This window comes from Pristiophorus japonicus, chromosome 8 (assembly GCF_044704955.1).
Source record: "Pristiophorus japonicus isolate sPriJap1 chromosome 8, sPriJap1.hap1, whole genome shotgun sequence".
NCBI lineage: Eukaryota > Metazoa > Chordata > Chondrichthyes > Pristiophoridae > Pristiophorus > Pristiophorus japonicus.
In genome coordinates, this window is record NC_091984.1 from 99,353,182 (window position 1) to 99,379,983 (window position 26,802).

Here is a 26,802-nt window from a genome sequence, read left to right on the forward strand (position 1 = left end):
ATCACCCCTCTCTTTTGCGAAAACAGATACAAAGTATTCATTAAGAACCATACCCACGTCTTCCGCCTCCACACACAGATTACCTTTACGGTCTCTAATAGGCCCTACTCTAACTTAAGTTATCCTCTTGCTCTTAATGTATTTATAAAACATCTTTGGGTTTTCTTTGATTTTGCTTGCCAAAATATTTTCATGCTCTCTTTTTGCTTTCCAGAATTCCTTTTTAATTGCACTCCTGCATTTTCTATACTCCTCTAAGGTTTCTGCAGTATTAAGCCCTCGGTATTTGTCATAAGCCTCCCTTTTTTTCTTTATCCTACCCTGTATGTCCCGTGACATCCAGGGGGTTCTAGATTTATTAGTCCCGCTATTTTTCTTTAAGGCAACATACTTGCTCTGAAACTCCTTGAATGCCTCCCACTGCTCTGACACTGATTTACCTTCAGTAGCTGTTTCCAGTCCACTTTGGCTAAATCCCATCTCAGCTTAGTAAAATTGGCATTTCCCCAATTGAGAACTTTTATTCCTGGTCTATCTTTGTCCTTTTCCATAACTACTCTATCTAACTGAATTATGATCACTACCACCAAAATACTCTCCCACTGCTACCCCTTCCACCTGTCCAGCTTCACTCCCTAAAACTAAGTCCAGAACCACCCTTACTTGTTGGGCTTGTTACATACTGGCTAAAAAAAGTTCTCCTGAATGCATTTTAGGAATTCCACACCCTCTGCACCTTTTACATTAATTTTATCCCAGTTAATATTAGTGTAGTTGAAATCCCCTACTATTACTGCCCTATAGTTTTTGCATTGCTCAGAAATTTGCAATCTTATTCATCTGAGAATATCCTTGGTATATTCAAATTGTTAAAAATGCCTGAGTTTTGATCTTCAAATAACTGAAGTGAGCCTTTATATCCTAAAGCCGATATAGATCCATGATTTTCATACATGTTGTGTTCTGGCATTTGAACTGCCTCTTCCTCTGGCTTATTAAACTTGCTGAGCGAATTCAGTGCATCAACCAACATGCCTGTATTGCAGACTGATGCAGAAGACCACCACGGTTCCAAATTCCCAATGGTTATTTTACCACATAAGTCTCATGAATAGACCGCACGATTATTAGGAGTAAGACTAAAAAGTAGAAACTGCTCAAAGGGATCTTGTAAAGAAAGCATGAAAAGCAGCCAGAAAAATAAATTTAGCACCATCACAACAATACATCCCAACGTTGGTGTATTGTGACACTGTGATGTTAGGACATGCGGCCTATGCATGGAACAGTGCATCCACCAACTTCAAAATCAGCCTACACAGAGATTGGGATCAAATGTCCTTGTAACACAGAAAATGTCAAACATATGTCAGCTTGGCACAGCTCTCCCCACATGTAAACTAATACAAATGTAGGAATGTAATGTTCTCCATGATTACATTGCCTGCTGACACTTCGGCCTTGAAATTTGATCGTGTGCAGAAACACTGCACGCACCTGTTAGTGTTGATTCAGGAACACTTCATTTCTGTGCTGCCTGCCTTTTACCATGAGTCAGGCGAGCAGTCAGAATTACCTGCGCCACAATTCATTGGCTGCACGCCTGCTTGGGCGGCCGGATATCGGGCCTTTCTGATGCCACTTAAGGGCAGCTAGCATCTCTTAAAGGGGAGGTGCATTCTGGCTGCAGACAACAGGGAAAGCTTTTAAAGAGAAACATAGCTGCAGTTACACCGATACTGCCTTGGAAGCCCTGGTGGAAGCAGTGGACAGGAGAAGGGACATCCTCTTTCTGCAAGGAGGCAGGACGGCCTCCAGGCATCGACACTGTTGACAGCAGGAAGAGGTGGCAGAGCAAGTCAATGCCAGGAGCTTAGCTCCAAGGATATGGCTGCTGCAATGCCACCAAAAGTTCAATGGCCTCACAAGGATGGCAAAGTAAAATATACCGCTCTCTTACTCTGCTCACATCTTCACGACCTACAGTCTCACTACTTCCAATACTCACAATACTACCGTCCCCGTCTCCCTTCACTATCCTGCAATCACACTTCACTACACTTCCTTTTCCTCACTTTCACACTCACCACTATTTCAAATCTCACTTCCCCATACCTCACATCTTACACACAGCACACCAGCTATTCTAGCATGATAGGCACATTCTCCAAACAGCTTATAAGACTCTCACTAACACACCCCATTCTTTCTTGCAGGAGAAGGTTGTGTGGAACTTAAAACAGGAGGCTGCTACCTGAATATGCCCCGCCTGTCTACACACCCTCTCCCACCTTGAAAAAAATGTGATGGCTATCACGGCCAGGGGCAGAGTCACGACAGTGGTGAAAGGCAACCCTGGGCAGGGTTTTGTCACACTTTATCCTCTTTTTCCCTTATTACTTCTATCTCACCCTACACTCACCACATGATAAACTGCAGCTGCTTTCAGCAGCCACTTCTGTTTCACCACTCTCTTTTCACACATAAAATTAACCCTTGGCCCACTCTTTCACTTCAGGTACTGGAAATGTGAAGCTATCTCTGTCAGTGGGGGAAGAGGAGACCTGCCTTCCTGATGATGCAGCGTTACACGATCTCACTCTCGCAAGGACCAACTCAGAGATTGGCACCATGCGTACTTTAGAGGCTAGACTAGACGAGGAGTCTTCATATGGTGAAGCATCAGACACAGATGTGCCAGAGTTAAGACACCGGGATAGGATGTCACAGGTACCAGTTCACTGGAAGATAAGATCACATACTAGCTCTGCTGCAGAGGATTCAGATGCAGACTTCAAAAGGCCCAGCCGACCGAAGAAGGCTGATGGGCATCTACCACAAAATACTAAGTGCACTGGGCAACCTGCCAGCGATCGCTCAGAATATGGAAGAATCCAGCTCCAACTTGTGTCGGGGCTTTGTGCAGAGCATGGAGACCATTTTGTCCAACATGGATTGACCGGTCAGCTCCATCAACACGACAGTAGCGCCCACCATGATGGAGCCTCTGCTGACAGCTCTCACAGATTCCATGGCAGCAGTTCAGGCGGGTACTATTTTCCAGAGCTGCTCGAGGTCATCCTCCACTGCCATCTGAAGTGTACTCAATGGAAGATCAGCAGCCTTCCATCTTCCAATCTGTTGGGGAAACATTTTGTAAGAGCACTAGGATAGAGAAAGAACCAAGACAGGCATTGAGGGCTAGCAAATTAGTAATTTTTAATTATTTGTGTTAACTGTTAGCTAGAGATCTAATCAAGTTGTTTTATATATTTTATTTTGATTCTGGATTTGAAGTTGGTGCTTATATTTGTAGTGAAGTGAGGTCAAGACCCATAAGGTTGGACTGAAGGAAGGCAATCAGATGGTGGTTGTTGTATATGCAGACTATTGATGTACACTCTGTGTAGTCACTGTGTGGTCGCATAAGATGGAGACTGGTTTACCTGATGTACTATCAATAAGGTTTACACTGTGTATATACATGCTGGCAGCACTGGAGGGTGCAACTGGTGGAGACCGGGAGTTTCCTGCCCTGGTGGCAGGGCCCGGTATAAAAGGCTGCCCACCATGCTTGTGCCTCACTCTGGAGTTTGGAATAAAGGACCAAGGTCACTACAGTTTGAGTACAACACATTGCCTCGTGGAGTCATTCATAAGTATCTTACGGACATAATAACTGGTGACGAGAATACGGACTTTCATGCGATTATGGCTACCTTTGGCACACTAAAAAACCGCAGAGGGTGATGATTGGGATGCCATCACGGAAAGGCTCGAGCTGTATTTCGTGGCAAATGATTTGGCAGGGGAGACGGACGCATCGGCGGAGAAACGCAAGGCTATACTGCTGACCAGTTGTGGGCCCGAAGTCTACCGCCTCATCAGGGACTTGTTGGCATCTACAACGGCCAAGGATAAGACATACGATGAGCTGACTGAACTAATTTGCGACCAAATAAAACCAAAGGAGAGCATCCTCACGGCCAAGCACAGATTTTACACTCACCGCAGACCTGAGGGCCAGGAGATTGCAAAATATGCTGCTGACCTCAGGAGACTTGCGGCACCGTGTGATTTTGGCACGCATCCCAACGAAGCATTGCGAGACATCTTTGTTATAGGAATTGGCCACGAGGGCCTCCTTCACAAGCTATTATCTGCCAACACCACAGTCAACCTGCAGAAGGCCATCAGCATCAGTCAGGCGTTCATGACCTCGACCTGCAGCACCAAGCAAATTATTCATCCTGTGGACGCAAACCCGGCAAGTACTGTACACAGAATGGTGCCTTTCACATACAAGTTTGTAGAACGTGGCTCTGCCCAGGGCAGAGAGCACAGACCTCAGGATTCCAGAACTCAGAGTCCGCCGAAGGGTGCTAATCGAATAGTACCATGCTGGTGTTGGGGAAGAAACCATAGGGCTCATCAGTGTCAGTTTGCTGAGTACGTATGCAAAGCCTGTAACACAAAGGGCCACCTCCAGCGTATGTGTAAAAGAAATACGACTCACAATCTAGCAGAGGAGTCGGTAGATGACTGAATCCAGCGGGGAGTACGATGATTTGGCTAGAGAGGCAGCTCAGCCCCAAGAAGAAGTGTAAGGAGTGTATACCTGCACGACCGATTGTCCTCCAGTGAAGATGGAAGTTGAGATAAACGGTGTTCCAGTCTTCATGGAAGTGGACATGGGAGCGAGCCAGTCAGTGATGAGCCAGAATGCCTTTGAGAGGCTATGGAATGAAAAACGACCCGAGCTGGTTCCAGTACAGGAAAAGTTGCGCACCTACACAAAGGAGCTGATCCCAGTCCTTGGGAGTGCGGAAAGGGGATGTAAGTGTATTCCATAATGGCGTGGTGCACAAGTTACCTCTGTGGATTGTTGCAGGTGATGGTCCAACGCTACTCGGAAGAAGGTGGATGGGGAAGATCCAGTGGAAATGGGAAGACCTCTTCACTCCAGCAATCGATGTCCCTCGTGCCCAGAGGCAGAGCAAAACCTCACCTTCGCTTGGGCCAGGCACCAGGGAACAGACCAACACAGCACCTGAGGCACAGACCGTCCATCATAACTGCGTGGCAATGATGCGACCGGAACGACCTAAAAGTACCTTCCCGACTCCAGTGGCAGGACTCCTGGGGAGGAAGATCGAATTCACAGGCACTCTTCCAGCTTTTGTGGCAGAATCACGGAAGAGAAGGATCAAGGTAGTCGACCTCGAGGACAGAGGCAAGATGGCGTCCCTGATGCAGCGAGGGGCAGCGTGGCTGAAAAGAAAGATGGCCGCAGCAATATCACGAGGTGCAACGCTGAGGGTCCAACACGTGGTGTCTCACAAAGGATTTGACTGGGTTAAAGGAGACCTGCAACCAACTGAACTTAAAAGGACATTGTATGCATGGCAATCAATGTAACGACCCGATTGAGATTGTGAACAAAATGTTGTTGCGAATTGTCGGTACTATTTCTAATGTAAAGAACAAAATGTTGTTGCGAGATGTCGGGAATAGAGTGTCCCCAAAAGTAGCAAGCGAGCGGCCTCAGGAGGGTGAAGGCACTGATCCTGATACCCTGCCCCAGGTCTATCCCACGCTGCAGGCACCCGATGGTGTAAAGTCCTGTCCCCTCAGTACAGATTCACACAAGGCATGTAGTGAAGTCAAGGTCACTCTGGACCTGCACCTTTATTTCACAGCTCTGGAATGCTGCACTTGCCTGAGACCTGTGCTTATATACCTGTCTCTTGCAAGTGCACCCCTGGTGGGAAGGTATGCTGGTGGTTACAGGTCATATCTTATTACAGTCATGTATAGCATGTTAGGGTACAGTTATATATAATAATGTAAGATACATGACAAATGGCACTATTCGCCACGGACCCAGAAACGAAAACGGTGCCAATACGCGCAGTTGGCCGCCATTGCCCACCACGGTGGGGGGTTGCTTGCCGAGGAACTGTTTGGGTTGCCGGCCCCATCGATAAGGTCGTCAGCCGAGGAACAGCTGGTTGGGCGGAACCCCGCCGATGAGGAAGTGTTTGGGCGGACCCGCCAAGGAATAGCTGGTCGGGCGGGGCCCCGCCAAGGAGGAAGTGCTCGGGCGGGCCGGCAAGGAGGCCCTGAGGTAAGGGCAGCTGCGGCGAGGTGAGGCCCGAGGTCGGGCAGTGGTGAGGCGAGGGGCAGTGAGGTGAGGACCGAGGTCGGGCAACAGCGAGGTGAGGGGCGGTGAGGCGAGGCCTGAGGTCAGACAGCGGCGAGGTGAGGGGCGGTGAGGCCAGGCCCGAGGTTGGGCAGCGGCGGGACCTCGAGGTCGGCAGGGTCAGCGGGTCCGGATTCCAGAATATTTTACGGATTCTGGAACTCCGGATTTTGGACGCTGCACCTGTACTGCAAAGCTCCTCCAGAATGGTCGAGGCAGATGATATTTTTGATGGCAACATGGCTCTTGTAGGCCTGCTCTGCAGCTGTGCCGTGATTCCTGACAGGAGTGATGAGCCATGTCTGGAGGGAATATCCCTATTGACAAGTAGGCAGCCTGCAACTTGACGGCCTGGTTGGAATAAAGGCGGCAAAGAGAACAGAAAGAATCATGACTGCTGCCAGAATAGCGGGCTTAGAACTGCATGATGCACTGCCTGTGATCACAAACCAGTTGTACAATGAGGAAATGAAATTCCTTATGATTTATAAAATTGCCAAGTTGGTTAAGAGGAGCATGCAACGTAACCTCCCTAATACAGCAGTGAACTGCGAACTGGGATATGTTGCTGATGTCACCTGCTGCAGCCTGAAAGGAACCCATGGCATAAAAGTTAAGGGCCACAGTGACCTTGGCAACCATTGGCAATGCTGTCCGTGTCCTGGTGCAAGGCTCAAGTTGTGGCTGCAGCAGGTGACCGAGCTCGGTGACAGCCTCGTTGGTGAAATGAAGGCACCTCAGAGACATTAGCTCTCAGTTGAGTTAATGTAGAAGCACTCACTGAACACGTGCTGTGGCTATGGTCCCCTGTACTGTGACCTTCTCCTCCATCTTGTGGCAACAGCATCTTCTCTCTGCTGTCTTACTTGCTGCTCCGCCTTGTCCTCCAGCCCCAAAGGCAGCACTATGAGACTCCCCATGACTGCAGTCAAACTATTTATGAGGTAGCAATAAACAGTGCAACACCAGAAACATTCTGTGCAGACAAAGTGAACTTTCAATTGTGATAAAATACACCAAGAAACACCCAGAAGTTAACCAGGCATAGCAGTAACTAACCTGTAAGTATTCCATAATCACTTTATGTAATGCTGGTGAAGGGTCCTTCCTGCTGATTAGCGCCACGTATTGCTGCGTGAGTTCAGCAAGTGGTAAATCAGGTACTGGGGAGTACTAAAATTGGAAAAGGATTCACTTCTTTAAATTCTTTTGGTGGGTGCTCTTGACATCACCGGAGAAGTCTGATCTGATATGGCAACTGCCGCTATTCCTGCTGGAAATCCGTGCGTGCTTCCTGTCGGCCATATTGGACATGTTCAGTGCCCGGAAAAGGAGATCTGTATGATCAAATTTCTAGGCCTTGTTACCTAGATGCACAGGTGAATTATGGCTCCTTGGGCATGATGCTGGTACCCATTAAACAAATGAAACAGTACCACAGCAAGTGTCCATTTCTTCAGCAAAAGAAGATTGGGGGAAAATTTTACAAATGTATAATTTGTATTTTATATCATTTTAATTCTTTCATAAATTGTGTTCTATGATTTTATAAGTAGTTTATATAGATTGCAAACATTCCTCTAATTTTGATAAAATATAACTATCTTTCTAAATATTGTATTGATTTAATTTTAATTAAATTACCATAGTATACATTTCATACAGTTTTAAATAAAAAGGTATGATTTTAGTACTGTTCCTTCTCCTATTATTTCTCCTTTCAATATATTAATTTTATTTTCATCTTAAATACATTTCATGATATATTAACAATATTGCTATTGTGTTTACATATTTACGGTCTAACATGTTTGAGACATCTATTTACAGCTGATAATGTTTATTTAATATGCACACATCAAATTACGTATGTAAAATATGTTATCGATAATGTTATTAATCCTGATCTTTCTCATGTTCTCTCACAGCATCACTCCTCAACCTCTCTCTCCCTCGATCACAACCTTTTTTAACCTTTCCCTATTTTACATGTACAACAACAACTTGTATTTATATAGCACCTTTAATGTAGTAAAACGTCCTAAGGCGTTTCACGGGAGAATTATAAGACGAAACAAATTAATTCGACACCGAGCCACATAAGAAGAAATTACGGCAGATGATCAAAAGCTTGGTCAAAGAGGTAAGTTTTAAGGAGCATCTTAAAGAAGCAAAGAGAGGTAGAGAGGTGGAAAGGTTTAGGGAGGGAGTTCCAGAGCTTAGGGCCCAGGCAGCTGAAGGCATAGCCACCAATGGCTGAGCAGTTATAATCAGGGATGCTCAAGAGGGCAGAATTAGAGGAGCGCAGACATCTTGGGGGCGGGGGGTGGGGGGCGGGAGCGGGGAGATTACAGAGATAGGGAGGGGCGAGGCCATGGAGGGATTTGTAAACAAGGATGAGAATTTTGAAATCGAGGCGTTGCTTAACCGGGAGCCAATGTAGGTCAGTGAGCACAGGTTTGATGGGCGAGCGGGACTTGGTGCGAGTTAGGACACAGGCAGCTGAGTTTTGGATGACCTCAAATTTATGTAGGGTAGAATGTGGGAGGTCAGCCAAGAGTGCGTTGCAGTAGTCAAATCTAGAGGAAACAAAGGAATGGATGAGGGCTTCAGCAGCAGATGAGCTGAGGCAGGGGCGGAGACGGGCAATGTTACGGAGGTGGAAATAGGCGGTTTTAGTTATGCCACGGTATGTGGCCAGAAGCACATTTCAGGGTCAAATATGACACCTAGGTTGCGAACAGTCTGGTTCAGCCTCAGAGAGGTGCCAGGCGGAGGGATGGAGTCATTGGCCGGGGAACGCAGTTTGTGGCGGGGACCAAAGACAATGGCTTTGGTCTTCCCAATATTTAATTGGAAAAATTTCTGCTCATCCAGTACTAGATGTCAGACAAGCAGCCTGACAATTTAGAGATCATGGAGGGGTCGAGAGAAGTGGTGGTGGGCTAGAGTTGGGTGTCGTCAGCGTACGTGTGGAAACTGACGCCGTGTTTTCAGATGATGCAGCATGTAGATGAGAAATAGGAGGGGGCCAAGGATAGATCCTTGGGGGGGACACCAGAGGTAATGATGTGGGGACGGGAAGAGAAGCCATGCAGGTGATTTTCTGGCTACGATTAGATAGATAAGAATGGAACCAGGCGAGTGCAGTCCCACCCAGCTGGACGATAATGGAGAGACATTGGAGGAGGATAGGATTAGAAGAAACATAGAAACATAGAAAATAGGTGCAGGAGTAGGCCATTCAGCCCTTCAAGCCTGCACCACCATTCAATATGATCATGGCTGATCATGCAACTTCAGTACCCCACTCCTGCCTTCTCTCCATACCCCCTGATCCCTTTAGCCCTAAGGGCCACATCTCTCTTTTAAATATATGGAGTGGTCAACCGTGTCAAAGGCTGCAGACACATCGAGAAGGACAAGGAGGGATAGTTTATCTTTGTCACAGTCACAAAGGATGTAATTTGTGTACTGTGTACAGTACTATTATGTATTGGTCAGTACTCTTATGCATTTCCTATTTTGTTCCTTCCAAGCTGCAAAGTTACCATCCCAAACACTCTTCCTGCTCCCTATATCCCCACTATGCTGAAATAAAAATTCATCGCAGTTTTGGACTCCAGCCCATTCTTTCCCAGGACTTCAGAACTGCGAGATTCATTATCGCCCTCTTTATTTCCTTATACAATCTTCAGTCTTTTAAAATCCAAACTAGATGTGCTCCAACCACTGCTGCCATATTTATCTCATCTTCTCTGGTTTGCCTTTGTTACTAGGTGGTCTCCTGCATTATAGACTTAAATCCTTCAGCTTGGTTTCTCAATAATAAAAAAATGTGTATATTGACTTCATTACAATATTCATCCTTTTCCAGTATTAAGTAAATTAAGTCTCAGTATTAGTAAAATATTGACTCACTGCCTTCCATCTTCCATGGTGCTGCTCATCTCTGCACTCATTTTCTGTCTGTCTGCCCCTCATTGGGCTAGAGTTTCCCTAACCTGTTTTTCTGGCACCCTCACCCGAGGTGCACCGCTTTTGTCCGCCTCCAAGATCACCGAAAAAAGACGGCAGTATTCTGGCCGCTCCCCAGCCTCTCCTCGGTCGTGGCACGGCGTGGCCCAATGGATTGGGGGCGGAGCCAGGTCATGGCGCTGAAAACAGTGCCAGGACCTCTGCACATGCGCGCTAGAGTATGCGTGCATGTGCAGTAGCTCCTGGCAGGCCGTTTCTGCAAAAATGCAGTTCAGGCTGTGTGGGAGGGAACCGAAGCACACCGTCCCTTGTCCTGGCCGAATGGGCTCCCTCATCGGTGGCCCGCTGCATTCCCTAAGGTAGGACTTCTATTTTTTATTTGTTATTTACTGATTGATTTTGGTGCTTTAGGTGCAGGGTTCCTTCTATTTTTTTATTTGTTATTTATTGATTGATTGATTGCTTATTACTTTGGTCTTGGTGCATTAGGCGCAGGGTTCCTTCTATGTTTTTATTTTTTATTTATTGATTGCTTATTACTTTGGTCTTGGTGCTTTAAGTGCAGGGTTCCTTCTATTTTATTTGTTAATTAATTGCTTATTATTTTTCCTGCTTTGTTTGGTGCTTGGTGGTGCTTTAAATGTAATTACTTGCGCAGATTCCTTAACTCTGGGTAAGGTTTTTCTGTGCGGACAGAAGTGGCAACATACGCTGGCCTAAGTTAGTTTGGAGCAACTATTTGCTGGCCAAACACCTAAAACAGGGGTAAGTGGCTAGGAACGCCCCCTTTTGAAAAAAAAAACTGAACTGAAAAAAAACCTAACTACCTCACTGACACTGGCGCAAATTAAATAGCCAGAATTGCAACTAAAAAGATAGTCCAGAAAAATCAAGTTGCTCCAAAAAAAAAGGAGCAACTCCTGGGGAAACTTGGGCCCAAAATTGTTTCGCCTCCTGCTTCTTTGTTGATCTGCTATTCATCTGTCCAGCTATGAGCATCCCACTTCCAACTTTTATGCAATGCTGAGCAACTATAGAGAAAGTGAAAAAGAAAGGAAGACTGTAAGAAGTAGTCTATTTAAACTAACCAATGACTGATGGGCTTGGGCAAAGCCAGCATAGTCAACACGTGCTTCTCCTTCCAGAAAATGTTACAGATAACAAGGGAGGATTGGTTAATTGAAACTGCTACAGAGATGAATAAAAAATATTAACATAATATTCTGAAACCAGATGTGGCAGCCAAAAATGTTGTATGATGTTCACTAGTCACAGAAGCTTCGAGTGATCAGTAGACACTACATATTGGTACTCCAAGGTCATCTGGGAGCACCTGTCTTGAAGATAATATTGGTAAATATTGCTTCCCTTTACAGAAGAATGGTACCACAAACAGTTTAAAAAAGGGATAATCTGTTTAAACTGAAAGCTTGAGGTGCTAACAAAAATAAAAACGGCAACTTGAATTCCAAAAATGAAGTCTGGCTAAATCGAAAGGTCTAAATTACTGGGGTGGGCATCCTATTGCAAACTTACATTTTATTTGCAAATTTGAAATGTTTCAATTTGCTCTGTCCCACAATGTTGCTTGGTTTTGCCCTACTGATGTTACATGTTTGAATTCCACAATCATTCAAGTTTGGGAATCGTTCTCTGCACTGCTATTGGTTGATAAACTGTAAATACATCAAATAGCAGCAGAGAACAATCCCAAAGCCTCAAGGAGCACAGAATTCAACAGGTAAAACTGATGGACAAGAAGAAACCAGCGTCATGGGATCTAGGTTTAGCAGCAGGGAGTTTCAGTTAATATTCATTAACTGGGAGGGAAGCAAAAAAATTAACCAGAGGGACAGTGGTCACAGCTGGTGAGATCAGCGAGAGAGTGGGCACAGTGGGTAAATCTAGAGGAAGATCAACTGCAGTGGGTAAGGCCAATGGGAGAGTGGCCACAGCTGGTCTGGCCAGTGGCAGAGCAACCGAGAGGGGATAAAACCAATGGGGCAGTGGCCTTGGTGGGTAATGCCAGCAGAAGAACCTAACTATAAATTGTACTGAGATGATCTGAAGCAGTTCAAATAGTTAGTTACCTATCTATTACTGCGTTAAGATTTCATAGAAAATGCATCAGTAGTGTGACTGTTTTAGTAATGAGTTAACCTACGGGTTCTCTTACCAACAAAATCAATTGCTGTGGCTTTCAATCTCTGTGAATTAAAAAAAATACTTGGGATGTAAATATTGTAGCACAGATGACAGTCACATTTCATAATTCTAATAGAAAAGCTTCCCCACATATTTTAATGGTACCCTGAAAATATCCATCTTTTTCCAAATAGATATAAAAGATTTCAATTCTCATAAATTGACTTTTCCTTTGTTGTTTACGAATTATGAAAGGTTCCTTGCAAGCAAGATAATAAGGTGTGTGTGTGTGGCATGGAAATTGCTGTGTGACTATAACAGCAAGCTTCACTAAACCCAGTGCAGGAAGCCTGCTTTACTCATTATACAATAAATAGGCTAATTATACTCTGAAACGTGTGTGAATTCATTCAAACATCAAATATACTTAATATTATTTTCTAACTGAGTTACCCACCCTTTTTGTAGGTTTTTATGAAGTAGGACTGATGGAGTATGTTTCAGTAGGAGAACATCTGGGTAATAATGATCATAATATAATTAAAGTAGTTATGGAAAGGGACAAAGAAAAATCAAAGGTGAAAATATATAACTGGAAGAGAGACAATTTCTGTGATTTGAGAAGGGATCCAGCACAGGTGGACTGGAAATAAAGATTGGTCAAGAAAACAGTAAATGAGCAATGGCAGGTCCTCAAGGCACAGATAGTTCGGGTACAAACCAAGCATATTCCTATAAGGAAGGTCAGCCACTGGGAAAGTCGTTGTTAGCGTCCTCCTCAACCATCTTCTCCATGTGGCTGAGGAGCTCCTCCCGGAGTCACAGTACGGATTTCGTCCCCTAAGGGGTACAATGGACATGATTTTTGCAGCGCGATAGCTGCAGGAAAAATGCAGGGAACAGCAAACAAAAAAAAACAAAAAAGGGCATTGGAAAATGTTTGGAGTGGCCCCCCCAGATAGGGGGGTACTTGATTTAAATGCTTTATTTTGTCTCCTCTAAAAGAGTTGCGGGGAACAGCACCAACCCTTATACATGGCCTTCTTCAACCTTACAAAGGCCTTTGACACGGTCAACTGCGAGGGTCTATGGAGCGTCCTCCTCCGTTTCGGATGCCCCCAAAAGTTCATCACCATCCTTCGCCTGCTCCACGACAACATGCAGGCCGTGATAAGTATATAAAAAGTAAAAGGATAGTTAAAGGAATGGCGGGGCCAATTAGGGACAAAAAAGGAAATCATTGTGTGGAGGCAGAGGGCATGACAGACACACTGAAAGAGTACTTTGCACCTGCCTTCACAAAAGAAGAGGACGAAGTTAATGTTGCAGTAGAGGAGGGGGAGTAGAAATATTGGATAGGATAAAAATAGACAGAAAGGAGGTGCTAAATAGGTTGGCATCACTCAAAGTTAACAAGTCACCCGGTCCAGAAGGGATGCATCCTAGGTTGCTGAGGGAAGCTAGAGTGGAGATAGCCAAAGCTCTGACCACAATCTTTCAATCCTCTTTGGATATGGGACCAGTGCCAGAGGACTGGAGGATTGCAAATGTTACAGCCCTATTCAAAGAAGGGGAGAGGGATAAACCTGGTAATTACAGGTCAATCAGTCTAACATCAGTGAAGGGAAAATTACTAAGGATCATTGTCAAGGACAAAATTAATTCTCACTTAGAAAAGCATGGGTTAATAAGGGACAACCAACACAGATTTGTTAAAGGCATTTGTGTCTGATTTACCTGATTTGAGTTCCTTGATGGAGTAACAGAGAGGGTTGATGAAGGTAGTGAAATAGATATTGTATACATGACTTTCAAAAGGCATTTGATGAAGTACCACATAACAAACTTATTCGGAAAATAGAACCACATGGTATTAAAGGGATGGTGGTAACTTGGGTATGTAATGGCTAAGGGATAGAAGGCAGAGAGTAGTGGTGAACAGATGTTTTTTCTGATTGGAGAGAAGTATGCAGTGGGGTCCCCCAGGGCTCAGTATTAGGACCATTGCTTTTCCTGTTGTATATAAATGATCTGGATTTGGATATAGTGAGTAAAATTTCAAAGTTTATGGATGATATAAAACTTAGCAACGTAGTAGTGAGCAGGATAGTAGGAGATTTCAGGAAGACAGAGACAGACTGGTGAATTGGGCAGACACATGGCAGATGCAATGTAATGTGAATAAGTGTGAAGTGATGCACTTTGGAAGAAACAACATGGAGCGGCAGTATAATCTAAATGGTACTATTTTGAGTGGGTGCAAGAGCAGAATAACCTGAGGGTGCATATTCACAAAACATTTGAATGTGGCAGACAAAGTTGATAAGGTGGTTACGAAAGTGTATTGGATACTTGGCTTTGTAAATAGGGGCAATGAACACAAAAACAAGGAAGTCATGCTAAATCTTTACAAATCACTTGTTCGGTCTCAGTTGAATTATTGTGTACAATTCTGGGCACCACACTTTAGGAAGGCTGTCAAGGCCTTGCAAACAGTACAGAGGAGGTTACTAGGATCACACCAGGGATGAGAGTCTTCAGTTATGTGGAGGGATTGGAGAAGCTGGGATTAATCTCCTTAGGACAGAACAGGTTAAGGAGAGACCTAATAGAGCTACTCAAAATTGTGAGGGATTTTGATAGAGCAAGTAGGGAGAAACTGTTTTCTCTGGCATGTGTTGGTAACCAGAGGTCATAGGTTTAAAATAATTGCCAAAAGAACTAGAGAGGAAATGAGGAGAATTTTGTTCACACAGAGGGTTGTTAAGATCTGGAAAGCACTACCTGAAAGAGTGGTGGAATCAGATTCCATAGCAACTTGCAAAAGACAATTAGATATATACACAAAGAGGACTAACTTGCAGGGTTTTGGGGAAGAAGCTGGGGTGTGGAACTCAATTGGACAGCTCTTTCAAAGAATGGCACAGGCACAATGGTCTGAATGACCTCCTTCTGTGCTGTAGATTCTATTCCCTCCTCCCAATACTGTGCATCATTCCTCAACTTAAGAGGGCCGAGAAGTGACCTCTCCTGATGTTGTTCATTGTGATAATTTATGATTTTGTATTTGTTAGTTGGCGCGGCACTAAAGATGTGTATTAAAGCCAGACAAGCCAGTCTACTTAAAACTGAGGCAATGATAATCAATTGACTCATACCAAACTCACTAAGCCAGAGGCTTTGAGTATAAGAGGTTAACAAGAGAATTTGAGTATGAGTAAAGACATCTTATTGTAATTATATAGGGCCCTGGTGAGACCACACCTGGAGAATTGTGTACAGTTTTGGTCTCCTTACCGAAGGAAGGATATACTTGCCTTAGAGGGAGTGCAATCAGGGACTGATTCCTGGGATGGGGGGATTGTCCTATGAGGAGAGATTGAGCAGACTAGGCCTATATTCTCTAGAGTTTAGAAGAATGAGAGATAATCTCACTGAAACATACAAAATATTTACAGGGTAGATGCAGGGAGGATGTTCCTCTGGCTGGATAGTCTAGAACCAGGGGTCACAGTCTCAGAATAAGATGTTATGTATGGAGAAAGAGTCACTGAACACTGTGAGCTCAAAGTAATGTATGACCTTAGTCTTTTATTGCAGGTCTCCAGAGTGCCTCTCCAACCTGTGAGGCCTCCTTAAATACCTGTGCTCCCAAGGGATTATGGGATCCCTTGGGACTCCAGGGGATGAGCCCTCTGGTGGCTGTACAGAGTAAATACAAGTTCACATATATAACATAAGGGGTCGGCCATTTAGGGCTGAGATGAGGTAAAACTTCTTCATCATCATCTAGGCAGACCCTCGGAATCGAGGAAAACTTGCTTCCACTCTAAAAATTAGTTCTTAGGTGACTGAACAGTCCAATACCACAGTCCCTGTCACAGGTGGGACAGACAGTCCTTGAGGGAAAGGGTAGTTGGGACTGGTTTGCCGCACACTCTTTCCACTGTCTGCGCTTGGGCTCTGCATGCTCTCGGCGATGGGACTCGAGGTGCTCAGCGCCCTCCAGGATGCACTTCCTCCACTTAGGGTGGTCTTTGGCCAGGGACTTCCCCCTCTCGATGGGGATGTTGCACTTTATCAAGGCGGCTTCGAGGGTGTCTTTGAAACGTTTCCTCTGCCCACCTTTGGCTCGTTTGCCGTGAAGGAGTTCCGAGTAGAGCGCTTGCTTTGGGAGTCTTATGTCAGCCGTGGATCTTGATGACTGGGGGGCAGTGCTGTGCGGCGGGGACAGGTTGGTGGAGAACCTTTGTCTTACGAATGTTTAGTGTAAGGCCCATGCTTTCGTACACCTCAGTGAAAATGTTGGCTATGACTTGGAGTTCAGCTGCTTAATGTGCACAGACGCAGGCGTCGTCTACATACTGTAGCTCGATAATAGAGGTTGGGACAGTCTTGGATCTGGCTTGGAGACGATGAATGTTAAACAGGTTCCCACTGGTTCTGTAGTTTAGTTCCACTCCAGCGGGGTGCTTGTTGAGTGTGAGGTGGAGCATGGCAGCAAGGAAGATTGAGAAGAGAGTTGGCACGATGACGCAGCCCTGTTTGACCCCGGTCCGGACGTGGATTGGGTCTGTAATGGATCCGTTGGTAAGGATCACGGCCTGCATGTCATCGTGGAGCAGGTGGAGGATGGTAATGAACTTTGGGAGGCAGCCGAAACGGAGGAGAACGTGGCATAGACCTTCGCGGTTGACAGTGTCAAAGGCCTTTGTAAGGTCAAAGAAGGCCATATACAAGGGTTGGTGCTGTGCCCTGCATTTTTCTTGCAGCTGTCGTGCTGTAAAAATCATGTCCGTTGTATCCCGGAGGGGACAAAATCCGCACTGTGACTCCGGGAGGAGCTCCTCAGCCACAGGGAGAGGAGGATTCTGGCGACGACTTTCCCAGTGGCTGATAATAGGGAGATTCCTCTGTAGTTGCCGCAGGCAGTCTTGTCCCCTTTTTTAAAGATGGTCACGATCATTGCATCTCTGAGATCTCCTGGCATGCTCTCCTCCCTCCAGATGAGAGAGATGAGGTCATGCATTCATGCCAACAATGCCTCTCCGCCATACTTCAGTGCCTTAGTGGGGATTCCATCCGCTCCTGTAGCCTTGTTGTTCTTAAGCTGTCTTATGGCTTTTTCTACCTCATGCAGGGCTGGGTTTTACTGAGGTGGTGGCGGGTAGTATGCTGCGGAATGGAGTCGAGGATACTCGAGTCAAAGGCAGAGTCTCGGTTGAGGAGATCTTCGAAGTGTTCCTTCCAGCGGGTGGCGAATCTTTGGAATTCTCTACCCCAGAGGGCTGTGGAAACTCAGTTTTTGAGTATATTCCAGAGAGCGATCGATAGATTTTTGAATATTAAGGGAATCAAGGGATATGGGGACAGTGCAGAAAAATGGAGTTGAGGTAGATGATTGGCCATGATCTTATTGAATGATGGAGTAGGCAAGTGGGGCCGAGTGGCCTATTCCTGCTCCTAATTCTTATGTTGTTAAGGTCTCTATTAATTTTGAGAATAACAGAAGACAATTTTTTTAGACAAACATCCCAAGCGATTGGGGGTGGGGATTAGAGGCAGTTGATTTTACTGACAAGATTAGTGGTGAATTAGTGAGCTGAAAAGAAGTTAGGGGGCAGATTTCCCACATGGTGAGAACATAGGGATAAAAAGGACAAAGGGACAGATGGAAAGGCAGATTTTAAAAATAGATTGTGAGGTGCAGGCTTGGGTCTGCAGCTGGGAGCTAAGATGTAGGAGCCATGTTTTCCAGTTAGAAGTTATCTAGAAAGGTAGATAATGCCAAAAATAAATTAGCAGGCTCACACACTGGATAATTGTCTTTTTCTCATTCCTCAAGGAGATGAGTTAAAATTGAGTGAAGTAAGCAAGACTTGTTTACAATTGTTACTCAGTATGTTCATTTGCTGTCTGACAAATAAAGCAGTTCAATCATATCTGGCTTGTTTCACTGCAGTATTTCTCAATCCACCGACTGAAAGATTGAAGCACACATGCAAAGGACACAATCCAGGTCAGATCACAAAGAAAGAGAGGGAGCAGGGGTCCTATAGTTAAACCCAGCGTTATGCTAACATGTAATCAAATATTCAGCAGTACGAGCAGACTTCTGAACATAACACCATTAAAACACTTACGGGAATGAGCAGCACTACTATACCTGGGGGAATATCTAAGGCACACCCAAAACTTGTAACATAATAACAGTATAGAACAAGAAAGGCCATGTGGTGCATTAACTCTAGTAACTCCACTGATTATGTACAGTTTACTATACTCCAGATTCTACCAATCCCAGTCAATCTCCTGAGGGAGGCATCCAACAGCAGGTAAATCACCGAACAAGTAAAGCTGTGTGAAACTTGTCCCTAATTGTTAAAGCTAATCAATTGGAAGTGCAGGATATTTATCGAATCTCATAACACACACTGTTCAATTCCTATCAATTACATTCTACAGATGATTCAGCAGCACAGAAATCAGCATGCTCAGTACAACACGTGAGAATACTTAGCACAGTTCTGGTCTCCATCTTATAAAAAGGATATAGAGGCACAAAAGAAAGTGCAAAAAAGATTTGCAATGATGTTACCAGAGCTAAGAGATTTACCTATTAAGAAAAACTGAACAGACTGGGGCTCTTTGCTCTGGAAAATAAAAGAATGAGGGTTACCTGCTAGAGGTCTTCAACATTATGAAAGAGTTTGATAAACTTAGAGAAAATGTTTCCACTTGATGGGAGACCAAAACTAGGGGCCATAAATATAAGATAGTCACCAATAAATCCAATAGGGAATTCAGGAGAAACTTCCTTACTCAGAGAATGGTTAGAATGTGGAGCTTGCTACCACATGGAGTAACTGAGCAAAATTGTTGTGTATGCAGACTATAGATATACTCTCTGTGTAGTCACTGTAGTTGCATCGGATGGAGACTTGTTTACCTGATGTACTACCAATAAGGCTTACTCTGTGTATATACATGCTGGCACCATTAGAGGGTGTAATTGTTGGAGACCCCGGTTTCCTGCCCTGGTGGCAGGGCCCAGTATAAAAGGCTGCACACCATGATTGTGCCTCTATCTGGAGTTTGGAATAAAGGACCAAGGTCACTACAGTTTGAGTACAACACATTGCCTCGTGGAGTCATTCATAAGTACATTACAGACATAATAACTGGTGACGAGAATAAGGACTTTCTTGCGACATTATGCCTACCTTTGGCACAATAAAAGACTTCTCAGAGGGTGATGATTGGGATGCTTTCACGGAAAGGCTCGAGCAATATTTCGTGGCAAACGACCAGGCAGGGGAGACGGACACATTGGTGGAAAAGCGCAAGCTATATTGCTGACCAGTTGTGGACCCGAGGTGTACCGCCTTGTCAGGGACTTGCTGGCACCCACGAAGGACAAGGATAAGACATACGATGAGCTGACTGAACTAATTCGCGACCAATTAAAACCAAAAGAGAGCATCCTTACAGCCAGGCACAGATTCTACATGCGCCGCAGACCTGAGGGCCAGGAGATTGCAAAATATGATGCCAACCTTAGGAGACTTGCGGCACAGTGTGATTTTGGCACGCGCCTCAATGAAGCATTGCGAGACATCTTCGTTATAGGAATTGGCCACGAGGGCCTCCTTCACAAGCTATTATCTGCCAACACCACAGTCAACCTGCAGAAAGCCATCAGTCAGGCATTCATGACCTCAACCTGCAGCACCAAGCAAATTATTCATCCTGTGGACTCAAACCCGGCAAGTACTGTACACAGAATGGTGCCTTTCACAGGCAATACTGTAGAACGTGGTTCTGTCCAGGGCAGAGAGCACAGACCTCAGGGTTCCAGAACTCAGAGTCCGCCAAGGGGTGCTAATCATGTAGCACCATGCTGGCATTGCGGAGGAAACCATAGGGCTCACCAGTGTTGGTTTGCTGAGTACATATGCAAAGCCTAACATGAAGGGCCACCCCAAGAAGAAGTGTATGGAGTGTATACCTGCACTACCGATTGTCTTCCAGTGAAGATGGAAGTCGAGGTAAACGGAGTTCCAGTCTTCATGGAAGTGGAAACGGGAGCTCGCCTGTCAGTGATGAGCAAGGATGCCTTTGAGAAGCTATGGAACGAAAAACAACGCGAGCTGGTTCCAGTACAGGAAAAGTTGCACACCTACACCGAGGACATGATCCCAGTCCTTGGTAGTGCGGATGTAAGTGTAATCTATAATGGCGTGGTGCAAAAGTTACCTCTGTGGATTGTTGCAGGTGATGGTCCAACACTACTCGGAAGAAGGTGGATGGGGAAGATCCAGTGGAAGTGGAAGGATCAAGGCAGTCGACCTTGAGGACAGAGGCAAGATGGTGTTCCTGCTGCAGCGAGGGGCAGCGTGGCTGAAAATAAAGATGGCCACAGCAATATCCCGAGGTGCAACGCTGAGGGACCAACACGTGGTGTCTAACAAAGGATCTGACTGGGGTAAAGCCAGCAGGGTTCTCTTAAAGGAGACCTGCAACCAACTGAACTTAAAAGGACATTTTATGCATGGCAATTAATGTAACGAACCGATTAAGATTGTGAAGAAAATGTTGTTGCGAATTGTCGGTACTATTCCTAATGTAAAGAACAAAATGTTGTTGCGAGATGTCAGGAATAGAGCGTCCTCAAAAGTAGCAAGCGAGCGACCTCAGCAGGGTGAAGGCACTGATCCTGATACCCTGCCCCACGTCTATCCCACGCTGCAGGCACCCGATGGCACTATTCGCCACAGACCTGGAAACGAAAACGGCGCCAATACGCGCAGTCGGCCACTGTTGCCCACCACACGGGTGGAGACGGCGCAGCCCCCAGACCCAGTCGCTACCTCGGCCATGTCCGGGAGCGAAAGGTCAGAACCAACGAGTTCCCCAAACTTGACCTGAAACAGCCAGGTTCCCAACACCGTTGGAGAGCAGGCAGAAGACTCTGCAGCCTTCAAAGGAGGACAGGGAGGCCACACACATCTGTGGCTCTGCCCACCACTAGGCAACGGCAAAGGCCCTGAGTCCTGGCTAGGTGAGCGAACCAAGCTCACCCCGTTAGCAGGGGGCGTAGCGCCGCCATCAGATGATTAGGACCCCGTCCGGTTGCTTTGGAACTAGCGTCCTCGCATACCTGTACTGCTACCTCAGTACTGACCATGACTGAACCATAAATGCAATTTCTACCTAATCCTGGCGCACGACTGTAAAACGTAACAAATGTAAGTCACTGAACCAAGGTGTCACGATACAAACTGTAAAAAGATTTTTTTTCCTTTCTTTTTACTTGCACTGTGTCCGATCCTGTATATTAATGTAATGGGCCAGCTGCAGGATCTCACTGTGGGGCGGGGGCAGTGGGGGGAAATGGATGTATGTAGCCATGGGACACACACATGGATCACATCCAGAACCCACTGGAACCTCCATTGCATCATCAAACCATCCAATCTAGTAACCACTACCCAACGTTGTGGCAAAAGGACTTGGGGGTTAACAGGGAGAGAGCCAAACCAAAGCACAGCCAAGGTGCAAGGGCTATTGGCACTTAACTCTGGGGAGAGCTAAGCCAGAGCACATAGTGCAAAGGTAATTGGCACAAAGGACTTGGATAAGGTGATGTTGTGTATGCAGACTATAGATATACTCTCTGTGTAGTTGCATAGGATGGAGACTTGTTTACCTGATGTACTACCAATAAGGCTTACTCTGTATTTATACATGCTGGCACCACTAGAGGGTGCAACTGGTGGAGACCGGGGTTTCCTGCCCTGGTGGCAGGGCCCAGTCTAAAAGGCTGCACACCATGCTCATGCTTCACTTGGGAGTTTGGAATAAAAGACCAAGGTCACTACAGCTTGAGTACAACACATTGCCTTGTGGAGTCATTCATAAGTACATTACAGGTATAATAGAAATAGTATAGATGTCTTTAAGGAAAAGCTAGATAACTATACTATGGAGAAAAGATTAGAAGGGATTAGATGAAGAGGGGTGGAAGGGGGGGTCGTGTGGAACTAAAACATTGGCAAGGACCAGTTTGGTCTGTTTCTGTGCTGTAAAATTTGGAACATTTAATCATTAATGCAACTCCAGCGGGGGGGCAGCCATGGCACGGAAGATCAGGGACAGCACATGTGACAGAAAGGTGTGGAAGACAGCATGGAAATAGAGTTGAAAAAAACTGAGTGATGGTGCAAAGCAAGGTAGAAATAAGTGAAGAGAAACAACATTTTCCTGTGTGTGGGGGACCTGACCCATCCACCTCCATGGCACGAACCTGGTATTGCAGTACTTCCAGGAACGGTGCAGTGGCTCTAGGCCTTTTGGCTAAGAGCATTGGCGCAGAGTGATCCTTGAATGGGCCCAAGGTGACCTCTGGCGTTTGTGATTTGACAAAGAATTGGAACGATTGGCTACGAATTTAAAAAAAAACATTTTCCTGTCTTACCAGTATCAGTATCCTAAGAAGCCAGGAGAGCTTTTCTTGGAGCCGGTTGTTAAAAAATGACATTTTTGGATCTACTGAATCAGATTGTTTTAGATAATTGTCAAGGTTGACATTGTGTGTGTACAATGAGCAACGTGGGTTTCAAATGTGTGTATAAAAATAATTTCGCTCCAAAGCTTCCAAGATTTTACTGCAGCAAAACTCTTCTCCAGTTCTGAAGGTCATCGACCTGAAATGTTAACTCTGTTTCCCTCTCCGCAGATGCTGCCTGGCCTGCTGACTGTTTCCAGCATTTTCTGTTGGTGTAGTGTCCAGTGGCGAGTAAAGCATCCACTGAATTCTGATACGCCAAGGTCACCGTCAGGGAACAGTGCAGGTGTGCGCACTTGTGAAGACAATACGGGCAGGGATGTGTGCAGGAAGATAGCTGATTATTATTGTGTACATAACCAGTGTGAGGCGTATGGAGGGTGGACACAGCGTTCCAATCACTGCACTGTTGCTGCAGCGCTGGAACCCGTTGGCCCGCACTTCCCCCCCCCCCCGCCCGCACCGGTCAAGGTCGCCCCCTGGTGCGCAAGCGCGGTTCTGAGGGCGGGCTCAGTTCAAGCACATGCGCAGTGTACGCAACAACGCGGTGGCACGTCACTATTTATCTGGGCGCGACGAGTCAGCGCTGACAGAGGCGCGTTGGAAGCTGAAGTCAGGTGGATGCTTACAGCAATCTCGGGTATTTGCCGTGGCGAGGACACTCAGCAGAGGAAATAGAACATTTATTTCATCAAATATGATTTATATCGTCCGTTTTGTCCCTAGAAAGGTAGGTTTTAATTGGATAGTTTTGCTTTACTGCCTGTGTGGGGTGGGGTTGGGGTTTGTGTGTGGGAGAGGGAGGTGGCGTATTGCCCTTTGTTGAGGCGGGAAGACCCTCGTTCTAACGGCAACCTAACTTGGCGGCTGTACTGGCGTGTGCCGTTGATGATTGACGGGGTGAACGGCCAATGGGGTTGATTGTGAGCGAAGCGTGCAGCCAATCGGCGAGTTGGCGGAGGCGGGCGCTCCGACCCAGTCAAGTTTGGTCGAGCCGAGCGCCGAATAACGCAACGAATAAATTTTATATATTTAAAATGTTAACGGTCGCGGCGCGGGTTCGGAGCGGCCCCGGGCGGCCGAGTTAGCCGAGCCCGCCCGTAGGAGTGCGGGTGGCCGAAGGAAATGAGCCCCAAACCCGGCCAAGTTGCGATAGGGCCAATATAAACCCTCCCTTTTAAAAAAAATCCCCCGGAAATCATTCCTTCGGCGGGGGTACACCAGGGATTCTGACCGCTTCTCTTATCCCCCGGGTCCGGTTCGCCTCCAGCTGAAGCCGCTTCACTTGGTTTGGGCAGCACTGGCTGGATGGGAGCTGATGTCGCACATGGCACCGTGTGTGTCTAATGGGACAGTCGGTGGGATCGGCTGTCTGTCCCCCAACCTGTGTTCGTGAAGAGGAGGAGCGGACCGCAGAGTCTGCAGTGTATTTTTTTGGGGGGGGCGGGGTGTTGAATATGTTTTTGTGTGTGGGTGGGGGGTGTTGGCAGGGTGAAGGAGAAGTGAAGACTGCTCAACCTGCAGCTAGTCTGAGGGTGGGCGGAGCGAAGCCGTGATTGGAAACCTTGTGGTTACAGTTGGAATTGGTGGAGGTGGGAAGAGGCGAGACGGCCTTGTGGTTGGTGGGAAAGAAAGAAAGAGAATCGGAGGCTGCAACTCCCGCTCCGTTACTGGAGGGGCCGAGGAGTCGCGGTGCGGAGGGAGGAGGCGGAGACTGCCAACACGCAAGAACTGTAGCTTAGTGGTTATATATTATTGGACAAAATCCAGAGGCCTGAGTTCAAATTTCACCACGCAACTGGGCTATTTATATTCAGTTCATTAAATAAATCGGGACTAAATCAGTAATCACCTTGAAACACTCGGATTGTCGGGGAAAAACTCAACGGGTTCACTAATGTTTAGGCAAAGGAAATCTGATGTCCTTGCCTGTTCTATGTGACTCCAGACCCACACCAATGTGGTTGACTCTTAACTGCCCTCTGAAATTGCCAAGCAAGCCCCTCAGTTGTATCAAACCATGACAAACTCAGCACTGTGGGAGTACCTTCACCACAAGGACTTCAGCGGTTCAAGAAGGCAGCTCACAACCACCTGATGGGCAATAAATGCTGGCCTTGTCAGCAATGCCCACATCCCATAATGGATAAATAAAAATAAGGTCAGTATTAGGAAGAGGAGGCAGTAAATGATGTGGTTAGTTTGGGATGGGGGAGGATGCGTGCTCTAAATCCTGTGGTCAGAATTGAGGTGGGGCACTGTGGAAGGAATTAGGACCTATCTGATTTTAGATGGGAACTTGCACTCTCACTGTTTAGATTGTTTTTTTGGGGGGGGGTGGAGGAGAGCGGGGGTAGAAAGTACCCAAACTAATACAGAACAGAGTTTGTTCTTTCCTGTTATTTTGAGGAGGAGTCAGAAAAGGGTAGCTTGTTTTTGCTTTGCCACACATCCTGTTTGCTTGAAATATTGCATAATTCAACGTATTTAAACAATTTTAATCTGTTTTAACCGTGTTCTTGAAAGAATTGCTGGAATTGTTATTACTTTGATTAAAATTATTAATGAGCAGCAGATTCAGGTGCTCAGTGCAATCTTTTCAATTTCTGTTTTCAGTAATGTGGCTAAAAAAATCTAACAGAAAATATTTAATTACAAAATTAATTTGTTCAGAAAAGTATCTTTGCAGAATTGCACTTGTAAATTTACTGTAGCATTGGTCAGTGTTTTTCTAGTGAATTCTAGAATCTGCTCGAGACCTAATTTCTTAAGTAGTGAGTATCACTTACTGTTGAGTGAACATGTATGACAAATTATAACCCATTACTGAATGGTTGTTTTGGTGATGCTGTCAGCATTTGTTTCTCGTTGAAAATTGTTAATTTTGTTTGAGGCTGGTGTTTAGTTTTACAGTTTCTACCCCCAGGTCAGTTTTTAATTCTGCATGCCGAAGCTCCTCTTCATATCTAAATGGTTGCTTTTATACAAGAGTATCCAAGTGGCACAAGAAGTATAGCAACACAATATATTGTTTGGTACAAAGATTATTATTTAGTATTGTGCTAGCAGTGCCATGAACCTTTTTTGTCTTTCTAGTTTTCTCCCTTTTTTTTTAAACCTTACCTAGCCTGCAATCATCATCCACATGAAAGAGTGGGCAAGCACGCTCTAGATATGGAACCCGCATAGGATGATAGAATTGTCAAAATTTTAGCACCAACAACAGACAACATTTAGTCCATCGTGCTTATTTTGGAACATAAACAGAAAATGCTGGAAACACTCAGCAGGCCAGGCTGCATCCATGGTGAGAGAAAGTTAACTTTTCAGGTCTGAGACCCTTAGTCAGAACTGAAAGTTAGAGATGTAACAGATTTTAAGCAGATGCAAAGGCAGGGAAAGTGGGGGGAGGAGGAAAGAACAAAAGGGACAGTCTGATAGGGTGGAAGGCAGGAGTGATTAAATGTTGCAAATGGGGGTTGTCAGAATCATAAACAGCTGCCACCTGAAAATATAGGGGCAGAAGTTATTGTCTGAAATTGTTGAACTTTATGTTGAGTCCAGAAGGCTGTAAAGTGCCTAATCAAAGATGAGGTGTTAAGAACCAAGAAATAGGAGCAGGAGTAGGCCATTTGGCCCCTCGAGCCTGCTCTGCCATTCAATAAGATCATGGCTGATCTGATCTTGGCCTCGACTCCACTTCCCTGCATACTCACCATAACCCTTTACTCCCTTATCGCTCAAAAATCTGTCTATCTGCCTTAAATATATTCAATGACCCAGCCTCCACAGCTCTCTGGGGCAGAGAAATCCTAGATTTACAACCCTCTGAGTAGAGATTTCTCCTCATCTCAGTTTTAAATGGGTGGTTTATTTATTCTATGTCTCCTAGTTTTAGTTTCCCCTGTGA

General features: G+C 45.6%; 1 protein-coding gene across 9 annotated transcripts in view; it reads left to right on the forward strand.

Moving 5' to 3' along the window:
- Positions 1-270: 270 nt before the first annotated feature.
- Positions 271-26,802, forward strand: part of ivns1abpa (influenza virus NS1A binding protein a) — a 57,254-nt gene continuing 30,722 nt past the window's right edge. For 6 of the 9 annotated variants that reach the window (XM_070887156.1, XM_070887160.1, XM_070887157.1 and 3 more), the window contains exon 1: positions 23,457-23,622. The gene's annotated coding sequence lies outside the window, so the exon portion shown is untranslated. Of the gene's footprint in view, positions 276-23,456; positions 23,623-24,593; positions 25,054-26,019; positions 26,200-26,802 lie in introns of those variants that run through there. The other 3 variants (XM_070887158.1, XM_070887165.1, XM_070887159.1) reach the window with 3 other exon arrangements.